The sequence below is a fragment of the Urocampus carinirostris genome, chromosome 3 (assembly GCF_059441175.1).
Source record: "Urocampus carinirostris isolate Australia breed hairy pipefish chromosome 3, RoL_Ucar_1.0, whole genome shotgun sequence".
In the NCBI taxonomy this organism is placed as follows: domain Eukaryota; kingdom Metazoa; phylum Chordata; class Actinopteri; order Syngnathiformes; family Syngnathidae; genus Urocampus; species Urocampus carinirostris.
In genome coordinates, this window is record NC_142351.1 from 16699027 (window position 1) to 16717467 (window position 18441).

Consider the following 18441-nt stretch of genomic DNA (forward strand, 5'->3'; position numbering starts at 1 on the left):
ATCCTTTATATGGAAGCTTATATGTTCATTGTTGAGACAACTTATTATTAAAACCTAAAGAACAAACTTTAAACACCCCGAAACAACAGCCAAAGCATACAAAGTAGAGATAAGATTGGGCCGAAAAAAGATCCAGGCCGAATCGACCCCGGCTGCGGGTATTAAAGGCCAGCTTGGACCGGACAAATGATTTGAGGGAGCCAGCCCGAAAAAATGCATGACTTCGGTTGGCAAGTGCACGCTCTGCACTGATAAGCACGCTGGTGCAGTGAGGGCCAGGTCATCTTTCGAAGCCTCGGACCTGTCGGGAAATTTGCGGACTGTATTCCATATCTCTCTAGACACTTCCTCGCACCACAGAAGAGCATCATGCTGCAGCGATTATCTTCCGGGAGCGTCAACAGCGGCCCAGTCAGACGGTCCACCATTAAGTTGCGGACCTCCGGGGCTTACCCTCTGCAGATTTGGTGATTTGGAGGATGAGCTAAGCACACGATGGACTTTAAACTGCAGGACAACTTGTTTCTATCGCCAGGAGACACGTCGTTAATTAAAAATAAAACTGCGAGAGAGAAGCTTGGCCCAGCTCGAACCCGAATTAATGATTGACATTTGATAACAATACCCCAGGCCCGAGATTCTACCTTTAACACAGAGCTATTTGATTGGGTGAGCAGTTGGAGTGGGCGGTTTTCTGCAAACACTCCCCTCACTCCCACATGCACCAACTGCGTTGAAGGGAAATGCATTTGTTAACTTTTTTGTTGGCAGTTTTTTGTGACATGTTTCTGCTAGCATCCTGTTTTGAAACCATTATACAGAAAAAATGAAGGTCAAAATGGATATAGATTAACTGAGTGAGGGAGACATATTGGCATAATTAAATATTTTTTGTACCACTAGGAGGCACACAATATTACACACTGTCTCTTTAAATGAGGCTGCTGCAAGGAATGGAATGCATATGGAGTTTTGAAGAACCTTTGGGCAGCATGATGGAGAGAGTAGGTTTGAGATTTGATCCCAAGCCTTTGTGACAAGGTCAAAGTATCTTCGAGCAAGATATTAAAGACCCAGTGGGTCTTGATGCTTCACCATCAGTACGTGAATCGTCAAATGTAATATCCTCTGACTCCTGTAAAAGATTTTGTTGGATTATAAAACGTGTCCCGGAATATGTAGTCATGACTACATGAGTTTTCCAGCTATATTAGTTTTATTTTTTAATCATCACATCCTTTGATAATCACATTATTCAATTAATTTTTATAAATGCACTTATGTTTATCCACATTATTGAATGAAATATTTACTTCTTGTATTCATTTGATGTTTCAATGTACCCTTTTATTCAATACTTTCCCAGCAATGTTTCTAACAAACGAAAACTGCAGTAGTATGGTCATGTCACAAAATCGTCAGGACTGATCGAGATAATTCTGCAGGACACAGTCAAAGGGGGCAGGAGGAGAAGAGGACCGAAAAAGAACTGGGCCAAAAACATTAAGGAATGGACTTGTGCCAACTTTGTCATGACCCAAAAACAGGCCAGGAACCATCAACAGCGGAGAAGGCTGTCCAAAGTTGAGTCCTCATTGGTGCCTCAATGATCCAAGTGCTTAAGGGATTCATTAACCATGATACAAACATCCATCCATCCATTACCTGTACCGCTTATCCTCAGTAGGGTCGCTGGGGCGCTAGAGCCCATCCCAGCCATCTCCCGGCAGTGGGCAGGGGACACCCTGAACTGGTTGCCAGCCAATCACAGGGCACACAGGGGACGACAACTCACTCGCTTAGTAACACCTAGGGACAATCTGGACCGGCCAATTCACCTGAATTGCATGTTTTTGGAATGTGGGAGGAAACTGGAGTGCCCGGAGGAAACCCACGCAAGCACGGGGAGAACATGCAAACTCCACACAGGAGGGTCGATCTCATGACCTCAGAACTGTACCGCACACGTGCTAACCACTGCCCCGCCGTGCTGCTCAGATTCATAATCAAAGTAAATCATACGCTAATTTGAGCAATTTTTTTTTTTAATGTACATAAACCACCTCTCATTAAAAGCTAAAATTGACCCAAGCAACACAATTTTTGGATTACCATATTTTCCAGACTATAAGGCCACAAACCACAAAAAAGGCCAGAATTTTAAATTTGCACTTTATAATCCGGTGCGCCCAAAATGCCGACAAAATTGGAAATGGATCCCTATACTCGTTCTATTATTGATCAGTCAAAAAATGGTGGCGACAGGGACCAAACCGGGTGGCAATACTAGGAGCACTGATTCCGAACACCAGGTCGGCAAGGACATGGATGGTTGTTCACACTTGAATGCATCAGGAAATCGAACCCCGATTGTGCGGGAGGAGCGTTGGATCCCATCAACTAGACCACTTGGGATACAGAAGACACATGAAATGGCATCAGTGCTCTCAATGACCCATTATTCCTCCTCACAGTACTCCGCACAGGAAGTCCGGTAGCTGGATTTGAATCCATGACCTCAGAACTGTGCCGCACACGCGCTAACACTGCGCCGCCGCGCTGCCCCGATACAAACATTACAAGTGTTAATTTAGTTGTTAATTTACTGATGAACAGCCTCTAATTACTAACAAGACGTTCTTTAAATGAAGTAGTACACATGTTGAAATAAGCTGTTTAGAGGGAAACGATTTTTAAAGGTCATACGAAGCAAAATACACCGTCTATGCTAGAGCAACTTAATTCCAGGACGTTAAGAGCCTTTTACAATGTTGTATTAAAATGTTGTATACAAACATTAAAAGTGTTCTGATGATTCTATGCTACACAAATATCGATTTCTTTGGGGAGAGAGCCAGAACATATATTTTAAGATACAATTCAATAAAAACGCTAAAAACGCTCTCCGGACAAAAGCTAATTCTTCAGCCAAATTTTGAAGGTTTCATAAACCCTACAAAACAGTAATAATACCAGAGCCTTTGTCTCATATAAATATAAATATACCACTTATCATGTCTCCCACCCGCAATTACTTAAGAGTAGTAAAGCTGGTTTGACTGTCATTTTTGTCCTTAATAATGGTTTAAAAATGAGGTGCAAGCAAAGTTCCTTTGTAAAAACTTTACAAAATACTGCTAACGAGGATATCAACGTACTGTATTTACCTCCAGGGCAGACAACGCTGGGCAAAGGTGAAAGAGTGCGCGCGTCTTGTTCTGTGTATAGCTATACCCATTCCTACCGCTCATTCAATGAAATTGCTCGTGGCGCTTTGTTAGAGCCTCTGGGTAAGACATTTGTTATCGGTTAAAGCTTTTTCTGTGCCTTTTCATCATAAAGTGTCTCAACAGTGAACTTAAATTGTCTGACGAGCGTCCATTTAAAGAATTACCGTAAATTCCTGACTATAAAGCACACCTGATTGTAAGCCGCACCCACCACATTTTAAGAGGATAACCGCTTTTGTACTTACACAAGCCGCGCCTGTATATAAGCCGCATGCGCCCACTTTAAAAGAAGTAACATAATCACAAAATTGATCCGAACCCGACTTTGAGTCCCGCGATTGTAACTGAATATAAAGTACACAGTCTAAAAACCACAGCCGGCAAAATGAACGGAAAATGATACCGGTAGTTAAGATTTATGCAGACCTGCAGAGTCCGGGTCCCGTTGAAAATAATCCAAGGGAAAAAAAAGTATATTTCCAAAGGTAAGGGTGGGAAAAATATATATCCACTATTGTCCGCTGCGTCCACAAACACGTCTCACCTTTACTCCACTTCCCATCAGCCTCCGTTGTCCTTCTTTTTGATTTGCCCGTGGAAAACATATCAGAATAAGTCTCTAAAATAAATACATTACAAAAATATACAGTTGCAAATACATATTATACATGATTACACATATTTACAAAGAAAGACGGTACACCGAGAGAGTTTTCAAAGCTTTAATAATAATATTATAACTTTCATCCCAAACCGTGCCTGTGAAGAGTAGCAAAACGCTACTAGAAACACGCTCGCAACACAGTAAACGTGTCTGTTAAATAAATATACGGTAATTGCAGAAACCACGGTGAGCCGTACTTATCAAACTCCTTATAACTAACGTTACCAAAGTCGCCTCCCCCAGTATGGGAATGAGACTTTGTCACATAGACGTCTTCCCACGCTCCCTTATTAAAAGACACGTCAGCAACACACTCGCAAAATAGATGTCACGTGCAGTAGCGCTGTTTCCTTCTTCATCGGACTGTTCGATTGCTTTTAGCTTGAAAGCTGCGTCACGTGCCTTTCTTATTGCACTTTACATGGTGAGGATATGTCTACGCTAATTTAAATTGTGCACAAGCTAAGAAGTTGCAGCCTCGGCGCATATATTTCAGCGGTCTAAATCTTACCTTTTGTACTAAACCGCCGCTGGCGGCTGTTAGAAAAATTACATAAATTGGCCGCATCACTGAATAAGCTGCAGGGTTGAACGTTTGGGAAAAAAGTAGCGGCTTATAGTCCGGAATTTACGGTATTTACAAGTGTACAGCAAAAACTCGGTATGTTGGAGTTATACCCTCACAGTAAACACCGTCCTATATGCACTGGACCAACCCCCTAGATATCAATATTGTCTTGACTTTGAACTAACTGTTCAGTCTGTAGGAATATGATAAAAAATGTCTTAAATTATCTCCGAGCCAAATATGCACAAGAAATGAACCATACATGGCTCACAAGCTAACGGTTCCCCGATCCCTTAGTTACTGGAAACCCATCTTTAAACACCAGTGGAGTTTTGCGCTTTGTTGAGCAATGTCAATCAATCCTGTTTGCCCGAGGCAACTCCAAAAAAGATGGAGGCCCCTGCCTCGTGATTTTAAAGGCAGGAGAAGCCGGAGAACTATGCCCGAGTGTGATTCTAAATTATGGCACTCGATGCCCTATACAGGCAGCATATACAATTTGTGAAAAGGTGACTCGGTGTCAGGCATAATCAAAGATTGCTGCCTTCAAGTCAAAATGGTATTTAATAATAATAATAATAATAATTTCCTTTGTATTGTCATTCTTTGTAACAATGTACACAGAACGAAATGTCGATACACCTGACCCGTTGTAGCGAGCCGATGCAGCCGCAGCCAACAGAGGGCGCCGCCATTTTACCAATGTTATAAGTCTTAGGTATGACTCGGCCGAGGCGCGAACCAGCGACCTCCCAGTCTCAAAGCGGGCGCCCTACCATCTAGGCTACTGAGCTGGTATTTGTGGTCTAATTTACGAGTGCTCGTAAACTGCACTCCCTTTTTAAAAATGGTTTATACAAGGTAGCACACCGATCAGCTTCCATGTGTCACTTGCCGTCAGCTTTTAATGCTACCTGTGTGGCATGCCCCATCTCTAACTGTAAAATGTTTATATTGTCCACTCGTTTTTCACAGGGGCAAAACAAAATAATTGAAGCCTTTCATGAAAATGAGAAGGAACCTGCTCTGCACAACAAAATCCAAGGAACGCATACTTGATTTTAGAAGGAGCTGCGCTGATCAACTTCCCCTTGTCGATGGATACTGTGTAGAAAGAGTGTACTCCTTCAAATTCCTCAGCGTGCACATCTCAGATGACTTTCCCTTATGTGCTTACACCAGAGCCATGGTAGAAACTTCCTGAGAGTGTTCAGAAAAAACTGGAACAGAAACTGCTTGTGTCCTTCTACATAGCCACAGTGGAGAGCATATGGCATTACGGTGTGGTATACTGGGAGCATGGCAGCAGACAGGGAGACATTACAAAGAGTTATCAACACAGCCAAAGAAATCATTGGCAGCTCTTTGTTCAGTCAGGAGAACATTGCCGGCTTGCGATAACGCAGCAGAGCCAACAACATTAAGTATAAAGGACTTCTTACATTTCAGCGACCATCGCTTTGACCGTCTGCTAGACACTATAGGTCCCTAGAAACAAGGACTAACAGGTTCTGAGACAGTTTATTCCCTAGGTCCAGAACCACCTAAACAAGCGCACACATCTCTCCTATGTATAGAAAATGGGTATTCATATTTAATTTCTTGATTTATTTTGGAATTACGTCGCTGCTCAATGCTATTGCAGAATGATTACAACTTGAGCTAGTCTCCGAGCACTGCCCTGTAGTTTTGCTTTTTTTTAATCCTAATATCCTTGCAATTGTTTTCCCTCATTTAATTATTTATTATATGATTTTCCTGGAGTGACTAAGCTCATATAGTTGTAAACAATATTATGTTGTTGTCAATGAAAATGAAGACAATACTAATAGTATGTTTAAAAACAGCAGAAGGAAAGTGTGTGTGTCTCATTAGCAGCTCAAGAAATCTGAACATGTGGCTGTCTCGGGGTTTGGACTCACCTTGACAAACTGGTGACATCAAAGTGAATATGCAAATACCTCCCTGCTTTACTCTTCACAAACGCTTAAGCATTCATATGGCTGCCATAATAGATGCCTGACAGGCACATAGGGGGTTTAGACAAGACCTGTGTCAATTGGCATATCAGTCACAGAGGTACATTACCAATACAGAATTTCTGCCACAAACGAGTCGAATAAACATTCATGTCACGTCTTGAAAGAAACAAACGTCTTAATGATAGAGCATATTAACTTTTTCAAAGAAAGGTAACTGAAAAAGAAACCTGACCTATGCCGATGTTTGAAGAAAAAATTTTAAGGTTTGCTGAGAAGAAAAAGTACCAAAAACCAACTACAACAAAAAATTCATCCGTCACATGGGACTACAAGTCTGCCCCCAAGCTATTAAAAGTCTTCAGTGGAGCGAGTGTTTGTTGTTTTGTGGGTAGGCAGGAAGCTCTCTAACTCCCAACTCACTTGTCAGAGTTGTCTCCTTACTCATTTTTGAGGAACCTCGACACTTTGGAGCAGAAAAAGGAACTTTCCGCTTCAGTTTGATTGACAGCTGCACACTTCGACTTGCCATGCATCACTCACAGATGCAGTCTAGATTCTCTCAAGGGAAATGTTATAATATTATGATGATTCAATGTACTATAGATTTTTTTTAGAACATGGTATGTTACAAAAGCAAAGGGTGTAATGTCATCGCCACCAATATATGAAAGCCAGTAGTGATTTAGTAGCAGAATTGTCACAGCTGATGCCCGTCAATTTTGAGGTCCGGCTCATCTCTGTAGAGCAGTATGACGCTCTACACCGAAAAACAATAAAATGCCATGTCCAATCTCCTTGCATACATTGTTTCATGTAATTAATATAAATGAAAATAAAGACAATTCAATTCAAATCAGGCGTGTCAAACTTGGTGCAAAATCAAGACCTTATGTTCTCACCTAACATTTAGCTTTGTTTTTCCTGTACTATACTTTATTATTCCGCCTACATGTGTCAGCTACCCTACAAGTTGTGTTCGTAGACCATGACCAAATCCAAACACTTATCAAGGATTTTAAAAAGCCAACATTCCAATTTCTCCAGTACCATTAAAAAAGAAGGTGTGAATCATGTATTTTGCAGAGCCAGAAAAATATCAGCGATTTACGTGTGCATTTTAACTTGATTACTTTCAATTACTTTTGGATTACTCCAATACCAAATATGCTAATAAAAGACATAAGAAACTAAATATGAATAAAATTATGACTCACAACACGTGGTAAGCTTTCTCTCCTGGCTTTGATCTCCGGCAAAAATAACATAAAATGCGCCAGAAACGTAATGAAAATAAATCCAAACAGCTTGCCAACATCATTTTGCCGTTCCATGTATTCCGTTACTCCCCAAGCCTGCACAAAATTTAGTAATTTTATTCATATTTAGCTTCTCTTGTCTTTTTTTAGCATATTTGGTATTTGAGTAATCCAAAAGTAATTTAACGTAATCCAGTTAAAGTAACCCTACCTAACCCTGTGCATTTATCAAGACATAGGGCAGCACGCCAGCTGAGTTTTTAAGCGCGTCTGTGGCACAATTCTGAGGTCATGATTTCAAATCCAGCTACCAGCCTTCCTGTGCGGAGTTTGCTTGTTCTCCCCGTGCAAATCGTACTTAGGTGTGAATGAGTGAGTGGATTGTCTGTCTCTGTGTGCCCTGCGACCGGCTGATAACCATTTTAGGGTATCCCCTGTCCACTGCCCAAAGATAGCTGGAGTGGGCTCCAGCACCCCGGCGACTCTATTGAGGATACGTTGTGCAGATAATAGATGGATGGATGATTTTTTTGATCTTGAGTAAATCACAAATATATTGGTTTTCCAGACTAATCTCCCCCATATGGATAAAAATGACATTGAAGTAATAAGAAGCTTACATTTGCAGTTGCAGAAAGTTCTTCCCATTATAATTTACCATTGGTAAACACCACCTTATTTATTTCATGGCCCATAACAACTGTTCAAAATAGATACAAAAACATACATAATCCTTGCAAGTAGACGGCAATGACACTTTATAGGACAATACCATTACAAACTAATGCCAGATGCTGGAGGGAAGAATAAATGCGATGGCATAGCAAGGACACCAGAGAGCAGTAACTAGTCAAGTCAAGTCATCTTTATTTGTATAGCCCTTAATCACAAAGAGTCTCAAAGGGCTGCACAGATTATTGCACAGACTATTATTTCAGACTATTATTACACCATCCCCTGATCTGAAACCCACATGAGGGCAAGAAAAAACTCAATAACCTCAACATGAGGAAAATGAAGAAACCTTGGGAAGTAGAGTCATATTTAATGAGACCTGTTGAGAAATATGGCAATAATTTCAAGCATTTACAAGCCCTTTACCCAAAATTCAGACACTTTTCAATTCTGGCCTTTTTAAGGATTTCAAGTACCTGTACCGACCCTCATCATAGTCACAGATGATAAGGGATCTTTTCTTAACACAACATATTTCTTCACTTTGGTGAATAAACAATTCTTAGTCACTTTTTCCTGGAAAACCCCGCACTTTGCGTTGACTGTTGACAAAGGAAGCTTGTCAGTTTATTTTGAGATGGACACATCACATCGCAAATGTTTATTCCCTAGTACAAACTCGCGTCAGTACCTAATGCATGTCTTTAACACTTTTACTGCCCTGTAGAGGTGGGAAGTGGCGTTTGGTTTGGATTTAATTATAAAATTAAAATAAAAAACATACATTTTAATAAAAATAAACTAGAGACTTGCTTCTTTTTTTGACATACTCAGAAATATACGGAGGGACAGACAAAGTTATCCAACAGATCAGATTCGTCTCACAGACTATATGTTTAAAATGCTGTCAGTCCCTTTTTGTTGGTCCGTCTGCGAATTTTTACACGGCAAGCCCTTTTTTGCCTGTCACGTTTTTTTGCTCCTGTTTGTCTCCCGCTACAATCTGTTTTGATCTTGAATCGTCTGCACCCACCCGGAGCTCCACTGTGGGGGTCCCGCCAGCAACGACCTGGTTGTGGAAAGTAGGAGTAAGAATGGAGAGGACCCACACAGAGGACTGGAGGATGCTGCTTGGGAGGGTGGGATGAAATCCCATTTGAGAAGACAGAGCTATGCCCTTGCACAATAGTATTGCCCTTTACACATTGGTTAACTACTGTTAAAAGATAATAACTCTGAAATGGTTTAATTGATGTTGAAAATGTCAGAAAAAAATGTTAAAACGTCATATTGTCAGATATAACAAAATTGTGAATATGCTTGTTTGCTGTTGAGATTGTCGAGAGGGGTTGTTCGAACCTCACATTGTTTGTTTGCTGCTGTCGGTGTCGGTGGATTTGTTCAGACCAAAAAACAATCGACTTTGGCCTGGACGGATCTATTGACACTAACAAAGATGTTACATAACGAAATTGTGAATATGCTTGATTGCTGTTAAAATTGTCGAGAAGGGTTGTTCAAACCTCACATTATTTGTTTGCTTTTATTAGTGTCAATAAATTTGTTCAAACCGGAAAAAAAAAGTGTGCTCTCCCGTCCTGAATTACGACCGGTTTTGATCTCGACCACGTCTGTTTTCCTGTCCCGAATAACGATCCATTTTTTATCTCGACCACGTCTACTTTCCACTCCTGGCTTTCAACGTGTTTCCGATCCCGACCATGTTTATGCTCTTCTATCCCTTCTACTGACTCGTTTTTTCCGTTCCCAACACCGCCATCGCTCGCCACGGAAGTCCGACTTCGGCATTCAGAGCGACCACTATTTAAACCCACTCCTTTCTGTCACCTGTTGTCAGTCCGTTTGCGAACCTCAGTTTACTCTAGGCAAGCTTTTTTTCAACCCTGACTCACACCTGGTTTTGCTCCTGTCATTTCCCCGGCGTCGACCCGTTTTTTGATCCTGACCACGTCTACTCACCTTTCCTGGCTTTCGACTCGTTTCTGATCCCGACCACGTTTTTTGCTCTCCTGTCCCGGCTACTGACCCATTTTTTCCGCTCCCGACACCGCCATCGCTCGCCACAGAAGTCCCAGTTCCGCGTTCAGAGCGACCGATTCCCGAGACCAGCGATCACCGGATCGTGCGTGCAATCCTTTCCTTTTTTCCCAATAAAACTGAGAGAAACGAGCCCTGTTTCAGTTCTGGTCCTGACAAGGATGACAAAATGTGTTTTGTGTCTTTTAATTTTTTTGCTGTTCTTTTTTTTAAATTCAAATTATGTATTATGTCGTAAATTAATTGCTTGTACAGTATTGTGTGTATGAGTTGTGAGGACACCATTGAAAATTAGATGCTGCAGCTTGGGGTGATATCCTTGAAGCAATAAACAAGAAACAAATATTTCCACAACTTTGGAAATGATCTTTGCAGATTACAAGGAGTAAACTCACAAAATGTGCACACATTTTCGGTTTGTAGTCTCTCGAGCGTGCTGTCCTTGTACCCTTGGCACACGCCTATAAAGGATCTCCTAACCAGCTGTTTGAATCCTAGATCATCACTAAAAGGAGACCTACTTTTGGAGAAATGAACAGATGAAAATGCCCCATCAATACATGAAGCCCTATTGCCATAACAATTCATTGACAGAACCTTTTTCTGTGGTAAAATGTTATCTATTTAACATTTTCCCATCCAGCTAAAGAAGAAAATAAACTTGTGCCAACTAATTTGGCAAAACTTGCCTCTAAGGCACAAATCCATGCCTGTGACGCATTGGTTCTGAATGATTAATTATCTGAGGATATTTCAGCAGCTCTAAGCTGCACTTAGCACAAAGCTGACACCCGTATTTCCTTGTACCTCTCTTACAACTCACTGATGGCATTTTATTAAGGCTACATTTGATTTGAAAGCCCTAGGTCTTTGTGTATGCAAGAAAGGCTCCGGAGAAAAGAAAATAACTTGGCCCTTTTTCATGGTCAATTGTGTTTCAACTCACAGGTGGTGGGTAAAAGCCTGCACAGTGGGCTTTTAAAAGACCCGCAGTGAAAAAAGCAAACAAAAGCTCTTACAGACGCTGCCCCACTTATGAATGATCCGGACGATCGTTCGTAAGATGAATTTGTTTCTATGTTGCTTAGGTGCTATATTTTGTATGGAATGCATGTTTAAGGTTTTTATAAGTATGTTTATGGCTTGTATAAGTAACCTGTATTGGTTTGTACCAAAAATAAACATTTCATGCTCTATAAAGTTAAGTTTTTTTCTTGCCCTCATATAGGTTTTAGATCAGGGGATGGTGTCATAATAACGTATTTTCCGCACTATAAGGCGCAACTAAAAGTCTTAATTTTTTTCAAAAGCTGACCATGCGCCTTATTATACAGTGCGCCTTATATATATATCATCTGTTAATAAACAACGGGGTAGACTGCTGGAAGTGTGAATTTCCCTACGGGGATGAATAAAGTATCTATTTATCTATCTATCTATCTATCTATCTATCTATCTAGATTTCCCCCCGAACGTGAAGTAGTCCGCGGTGTATGATGGGATTTATACACCCGTGTTTCATTGGCTAACCAATGTGTCAATCATCATTTGAATCGATCACTATCGGCTAAAGTTATTCGGAGGTAAAGGGGGCGGATCCTTTTTATCATTTACAGGCTTGCATAGGCTAAAGGGGGCAAAACAAACCCTGCAATTGGCTAAAAAAGATGTGTCAATCATCAGTTGAATCAATCACTATTGGCTAAAGTTATTCGGAGGTAAAGGGGGCGGATTCTTTTTATGATTTACAGGCTTGCATAGGCTAAAGGGACAAAACAACGGGGCGGCAGTAGCTCAGGAGGTAGAGCGCTCGTCTTGGGATCAATGGATCCTAGTTCGAATCCCGGCTCGTCCGTGTTACATGTCGAAGTGTCCTTGGGTAAGACACTGAACCCCTAATACCCCCAATAAGCAGGTTAGCGCCTTACATGGCTGCAAGGCCGCTATTGGGAAATGTGGAACACATTGTAAAGAGCTTTGGGAAGTCATTGACTTGAAAAGCGCTATATAAATGCAGATCATTTCATTTCATTTCATAACAAAGCCTGCAATTGGCCGAAAAAGATGAATGTGAATAGCAAGTTTGGTTGGTTGTCTACGGCATAGAGAAAGTATGTTTTACTATTCCGTATTTGTAATTATTTTATTCTCCTGGATTTACTACACTCACGGATATAAGAGGCCCATGGTTGCACATAATAATTGAACACAACGAATTCGGTGAGCTACTCCGGCTATATATTTTCCAAGTATCTTGTTTCAGAGTGATATTGATGTTTCTGTGATGGGTCTTTTTTTAAATTAAACTCAATTCCAAGTGTTTATTGTCATATGCACAGTAAAGTTGCGAGCGAAAAAGAAAATAGAAACTAAGGAATGGTTGGCATTTCTTGAATCCCAAGACTTTAACCTTCCGAATGATATTTGGAACGATGCATTTGAGTGACATCGTACGGACACCGCATCCGCACGTGTATACGACACGTATTTGCTTCTTTGCAAGCTTTCGGAATGTTAAGGGAGTAATAAGTTTGGCTGAACTATCTGACTGTTTTGTCGACGTTCCCATTGTAGTGCCTTATAATCCGGTGCGCCTTAACTATGGAAGATATAGAACAAAAAACTATTTTTGGGGGGTGCGCCCTATAAACCGGTGCGCCCTATAGTGCGGAAAATACGGTAGTCTGTGGTTTGCAATAATCTATGGTCTGTGAAGCCCTATGGGACTCCTTGTGATTAAGGGCTATTCACATAAACATGACTTGACATGACAATTGTTCTATCTATCTATCTATCTATCTATCTACCTTGGTCATATCAAGAGGGGTGACCGACAGCAAGACACACACATACAATAACAAATAAAATAAAAGGGAAATAAATGGCAAAAAAAAAAAACACACAAAAATTTTTGGACCATGGCCAACCCAATTGCCCAAACACCCAAACAAGTTAGGCACCTTGGCACCCAAGTTGGTCATGCTTTCGTCCCTCCAGATGAAATGGGACACCAGAAAGCGGCCATGTCACTCGGGTCAGGGTGACACAACAGACTCTTCTGTTCAACAGCAAGGCCCGACAGCTTTCACTGGTTTACCCCTGCCGCATCATACGGGTGCTCAGCCCATCCTTAAGAACGCGTCCACAATCCCACTATCCTTTCACAACACCTCTCCACTCCTTTCTATCACCAACAAGGTCATTAAATGACTATTGTAAATAATAATAATTTTTTAATTGTTATTATCGGTATCATTATTCATTCCACCAACACTATGTAATTAAGGTGGGTACAAGCCAAGGAAAATCATTGATTGTAAAGTTTAACGTATGTGTAAGCTAAGCTATTGTGAATATAAACTGGGCATCTGAGCTATCCATTAACTTTTCTGGCATAAAAAGTCATTTTATTCGTTATTTACCTGATATGGATCGGCGTTGAGGCAAAACCCGCACACAAAAGCTCCACTAATTTTCTCGCACAATCTATGTTTAGCGCCGATCAAAATACATTTTTGTTGACTTTGATCATTAAAACAAAATTGCAATCTTACTGCTTGTATACCTTGAGATTATTTGAGATGTTAGTACCTCGAATATTTTTTTGTTAATCGACTGATATAAACCAACGCGAATTTTGCCATTCAGCCTCAACGTGTACACAGCTTGGCTTTCGCATAGGAGGCGATTTACGCTTCACATGACAACACCATAAAAACGATCTCGAGGGATGTGATCCAACAGCGAGGCCACATGCAGACGATGTTCCCTGTAATTTTCCCGGGGTCTAAGCGTTCACACAAAGTCGGTGAGCAATGCTTGAAACTACAGTGAGCAACAGCAATCCCAAGTGTGGCAAGATAATTAATTATCAAACATGTCCAAAACTTGACATCACGTTACATTTTGCTGAGTTTCCAGCAATGCAAAATTATTTTTCTCTTTTGAATGAATTGACTCATGTAATATTGCAAAGGTTGTACGGCCTATAAACGTCGTTTGTTCTTACAATTCTTTCACAAGATATCCATTTCTTTTTATTTCCTGATATATTTTGTTGCATAATATTAACATTTTTGGGGGCTTATTTAATCGGTTGTAAGATACAGAACTGTACTTAATCACATTTTTTTAGTGGAAGTACAATGTTGGGAACAAAATTCATTTGATATAATTGGAAAATATTTGAATGCAACACAAACTTTTTTATACCTTTTTCTGTGTTTTTTTCCACTTTCTGAAAAAAATCCTTTAAAAAAAATCTCATTGTTTTTATTTTTTCGAGCTGTTACCTTTTTCTTTTTGTTCTCTATTTACTTTTTTCCTAAATTTCTTTTTTTTCTTTTTTCTGGCTTTTTTCTTAATTTTTCCTTCTTTTTTTTCTCTTACTTTTGTTTCTTTTTTTTCTCATATTTTAACTACTTTTCATTTTGGTATTTTTTTCTTTTTTGTTCTATTCCCCCCTTGCTTTAAGTCATTTTGTGCATAATTTTACTTAATATTTGGTCATGTTGGGATTAAAGAAGCAAAAACAACCTGAAGAGCCGTTTAGGACCGGAAAGAGCCGGTTCTTTTAGTGAGCCAAGCTGAAGAAGCCGGTTCCCGACATACTCTACTAACTTCACTTCTTAATAAGTACCGTAATTTTGAGCCCTCATTTTTGTGCGCTGGCTCGATTTCCTCCCGCATTCCAAAAACATGCATGGCAGTTTAATTGGTGGGTCCAAATTGTCCCTAGGTGTGAACCCGCGAGTGAGTTGTCTATCTCTGTGTGCCTTACGACTGGCTGGCAACCAGTTCAGGATGTCCCCTACCCAGCTGGGATGGGAACAAGCACCCATACGGTGCAGGTAATGGGTGGATGGTTTCTGGGAAAAGGTAAAAACACGTGAAAATATCACAAATTCTACCACCCCTTGCTATAGAAAAGGCTGCCCAGCACTGGCATGACACATACAGAGAGTCAAGAAATGGCAATATTTGGGCACACAAATTGAAAAAGGAATCATAAATTCATGAACGAAGAAAAAAAAGGGAGTTCATAAAAGGACGCACGCCCTTCGCTTTTCTTTTTGCACTTGGTGGCCACCGCAGGCGAACGACTGGCAACAAAGGACCGAAGCTCAATAAGGCACGTAAATTCCTCCACTATGATTAGGTGACAGCTTGAGGAGGGGACACAAGAAAGACACTGAGTTTAATAACACACTTGAGGCATCGATAAATGATGAGTGAGAGCTTCATCTCTCCTTCCAAAGCAAACAAGTAATGTGAATGTTCTTTTTTCTTATTGTATCGATAGTTTTAATAATATATTTTGGATAATATTTTAAATATTTAGTTATTTCCATTAATATTATTATTATTATTAACTTACTGTTATTTCCGGACTATATGCTGCAACTTTTGTAACACAATTTCAACCCTGCATCTAATACAGGGAGCTCAAATGTATTCATTTTTCTGACGGCCGCTAAAAGCGGTTCAGCCGAAACAGAGGTAAGATCGAAATTCGGGTAGGGTCACACAGCCTTTCACGGGCGTATCGAGGCTGAATCACGGCCAGAAGTTTCTGCCCATGAAGCAGACGCTGTTGGACGCTTTGAGATCGTGATACGGATGAGATACAGCCGTGCTTGAGATGCGGTAAGAAATTCACACGCGGTTGGCCGCACGAAAAAGTTTTGCGCTGCTCAAAACTTTAGACCACGCGTAGCCGCGAGCGGCACACATGGTACACACGAGGTAAAGACGCGGTACGAACGTTCTAGGACGTGCTACGGCCGTGGCCAAGACGTGGTTACACGCGGGTAGGACGCAAAATTTTAGCGGGTAATCGCGGGTAAAGCATGGTCATAGCACGTTTGTTCTGCGCCTGTATCGCGGTGTTATCACGTGCATTAGCGTGTGCACCGCGTGTAAGTACGGTCAAACGCGATGCAGCCGCGGTTACCCGCGACAAGGACGCGGAACAGTGGCCGGCGTCTGTTTCGCGGGCATACCACGGGTAAACAGCGGGTTTAGCCAATCTTGCACATTTTCCACCGCGTCTGCTTCACGGGCAGAAACTTCTGGCCGTGATTCAGCCTCGATACGCCCGTGAAAGGCTGTGTGACCGAGCCTTAAAATGTGAATCATTACGTTCGGGTCAGGCTGCGCTTTTCTCTATCTGCTTTTTTATCCATCTCACATTTTTCTTCTTTGTCTCTCTGCCTTTCTCTCAAAGTGCCACACTAGACTCTTAAGGACATTTTACCTCTGTGGGTAAAGGCACATTTTCAACCTGTCAAAATGGCGGACACCCTTAGAATTTTCCTGTTAACCTTAGAAAAAACAGGCTTTGATTTGTTATCATAAATCACCTCTCTTCTTCCCGAGTCCTCACAAATAGAATATGAAATTTCATGTTTGTTTTGGGCTCAACCCTGCAAGTCAAGTTAGTTAGTTGTGCTCAGGCTGGGTTGGTTTTAATACCTGCAAGCTTGGTCAGGCTGGATTTTTTTAAAGCCCTCCGAGCAGAAGATGTAAGACTCAAATCACAACCACCAATAAACCCCATAAAAGAAGATGTTTCACATAGACACTTCGTACATGATTAGCATTAACATCATGGGAAATGCAAAAAGCACAGCTTTCAAGTGAAAAGCAATCGAGCTGATTGAAAGAAAGTAAGATACTAAACTTCTTGTTGATGAATTGAAGGTGAGATGCTGAAATCGGCATTAAGAAGAACTGGAGCGATGTAAAAAGTAAAAGTAAAAAAAAAAAAACTTGCAGGGTAAACAAAAGCAGGTGGCCCGAACCGGAACACCTTCCTAGCTGTAGGCTCCTTTTTTTACGCTGTAAGTGTTCTGCCACCGGTCGTTTTTTGCTGTTACTTCTATTACTGCATTCCGATGAGTTTTACCTGTGTGTGTTGTTTAACCAGCCCTGTTAGTGCTGTGTTAATTGTGTTGCTGCTGTTTTCTGCTGTCTTACGTTCCTCGTGTTGCTGCGCCTCTGTGACTTTTACTAGTGTGTGTTTTTCTAACCATCCCAATGAGTGCTGTGTCAATGCTGTTGTTGTCTCGATGCTTTTTCCTCATGTGTGTTCGTTATGAAAACTCTTTCTGTGCACTGTGTTTTTCGTTAATATCTCACATGCGGCTTATGGTCAGCTACAGGTTATGTATGCAGTGTTCTCGTTTGCCCGCGTCCCTGCGTCCTAGACACATCATTTTTGCTGGGGACGCATTGGGTCAAATCAACGTGTGTTTCCGGGACGAAACGTTTGACAACAAATTGTCATTATCACCCGATTACTTTTTTTTTTTAACAAAGATTTACCGCACTCCAAACTTTTGGTCAGGCAGATTCGCCATCTGCCATTGTTGTTTTGGTCTCACGCCGATCTTGGCAAACGAGATCTCGTTGCTTCGAGATGACGTCATTGTTGTGGCGGTTGTCGAGTGAAAAAGAAGTATGCCTCCGAAAAAAACAGTTGGTATTAGGTGCAAATCAACAAAAAATTGGTAATTTCTACAGTGTCGGTAGTAAGTCGAAACATAACACAGAAAGTGGTAACAACGGCGATAATTCCGGCACGAAAAAACGTCGGAGAAATTCTTCAGAAGACCACGAAAGCAAGGAAAACACGTGTTTTGGAGCGAACGATTCGACAAAAGAAAATAAACAAAAGAATACTAGCAAGAAGAGGACTTTTCCGCCAAAATGGACAAAATTATATTCCTATGAGGAGCATGATAATGGATTGGACCTTGAGAAGACATTAAAACTATGGTGGGACAGCAAACCACAAAGACTATATGAACTGAAAAATTTTAAGTGATAACTGCTTTATATTACCAATTAACTGTGGTGATTAAAACTGCATGAATATATAAATTTTCCGGCAATATTATTTTGTATAGTGTACAATATTGTGAACTGAAAAATCTTAAGTTATAGCTGCTTTCTATTGCCAATTAACTGTGATGATGAAAACTGAATGAAAATATAAATTAATATA

At 40.8% G+C, this 18441-nt stretch overlaps 1 protein-coding gene across 3 annotated transcripts in view; it reads right to left on the reverse strand.

Moving 5' to 3' along the window:
• The window catches only part of LOC148368946 (beta-1,3-galactosyltransferase 1-like), a 165852-nt gene that overhangs the window by 46602 nt on the left and 100809 nt on the right, over positions 1–18441 (reverse strand). The window contains exon 1 of one of the 3 annotated variants that reach the window (XM_088329811.1): positions 5518–5913. The exons of the other annotated variants lie outside the window; for them this stretch is intronic. The gene's annotated coding sequence lies outside the window, so the exon portion shown is untranslated. Of the gene's footprint in view, positions 1–5517; positions 5914–18441 lie in introns of those variants that run through there. 3 annotated transcript variants of the gene reach the window in all.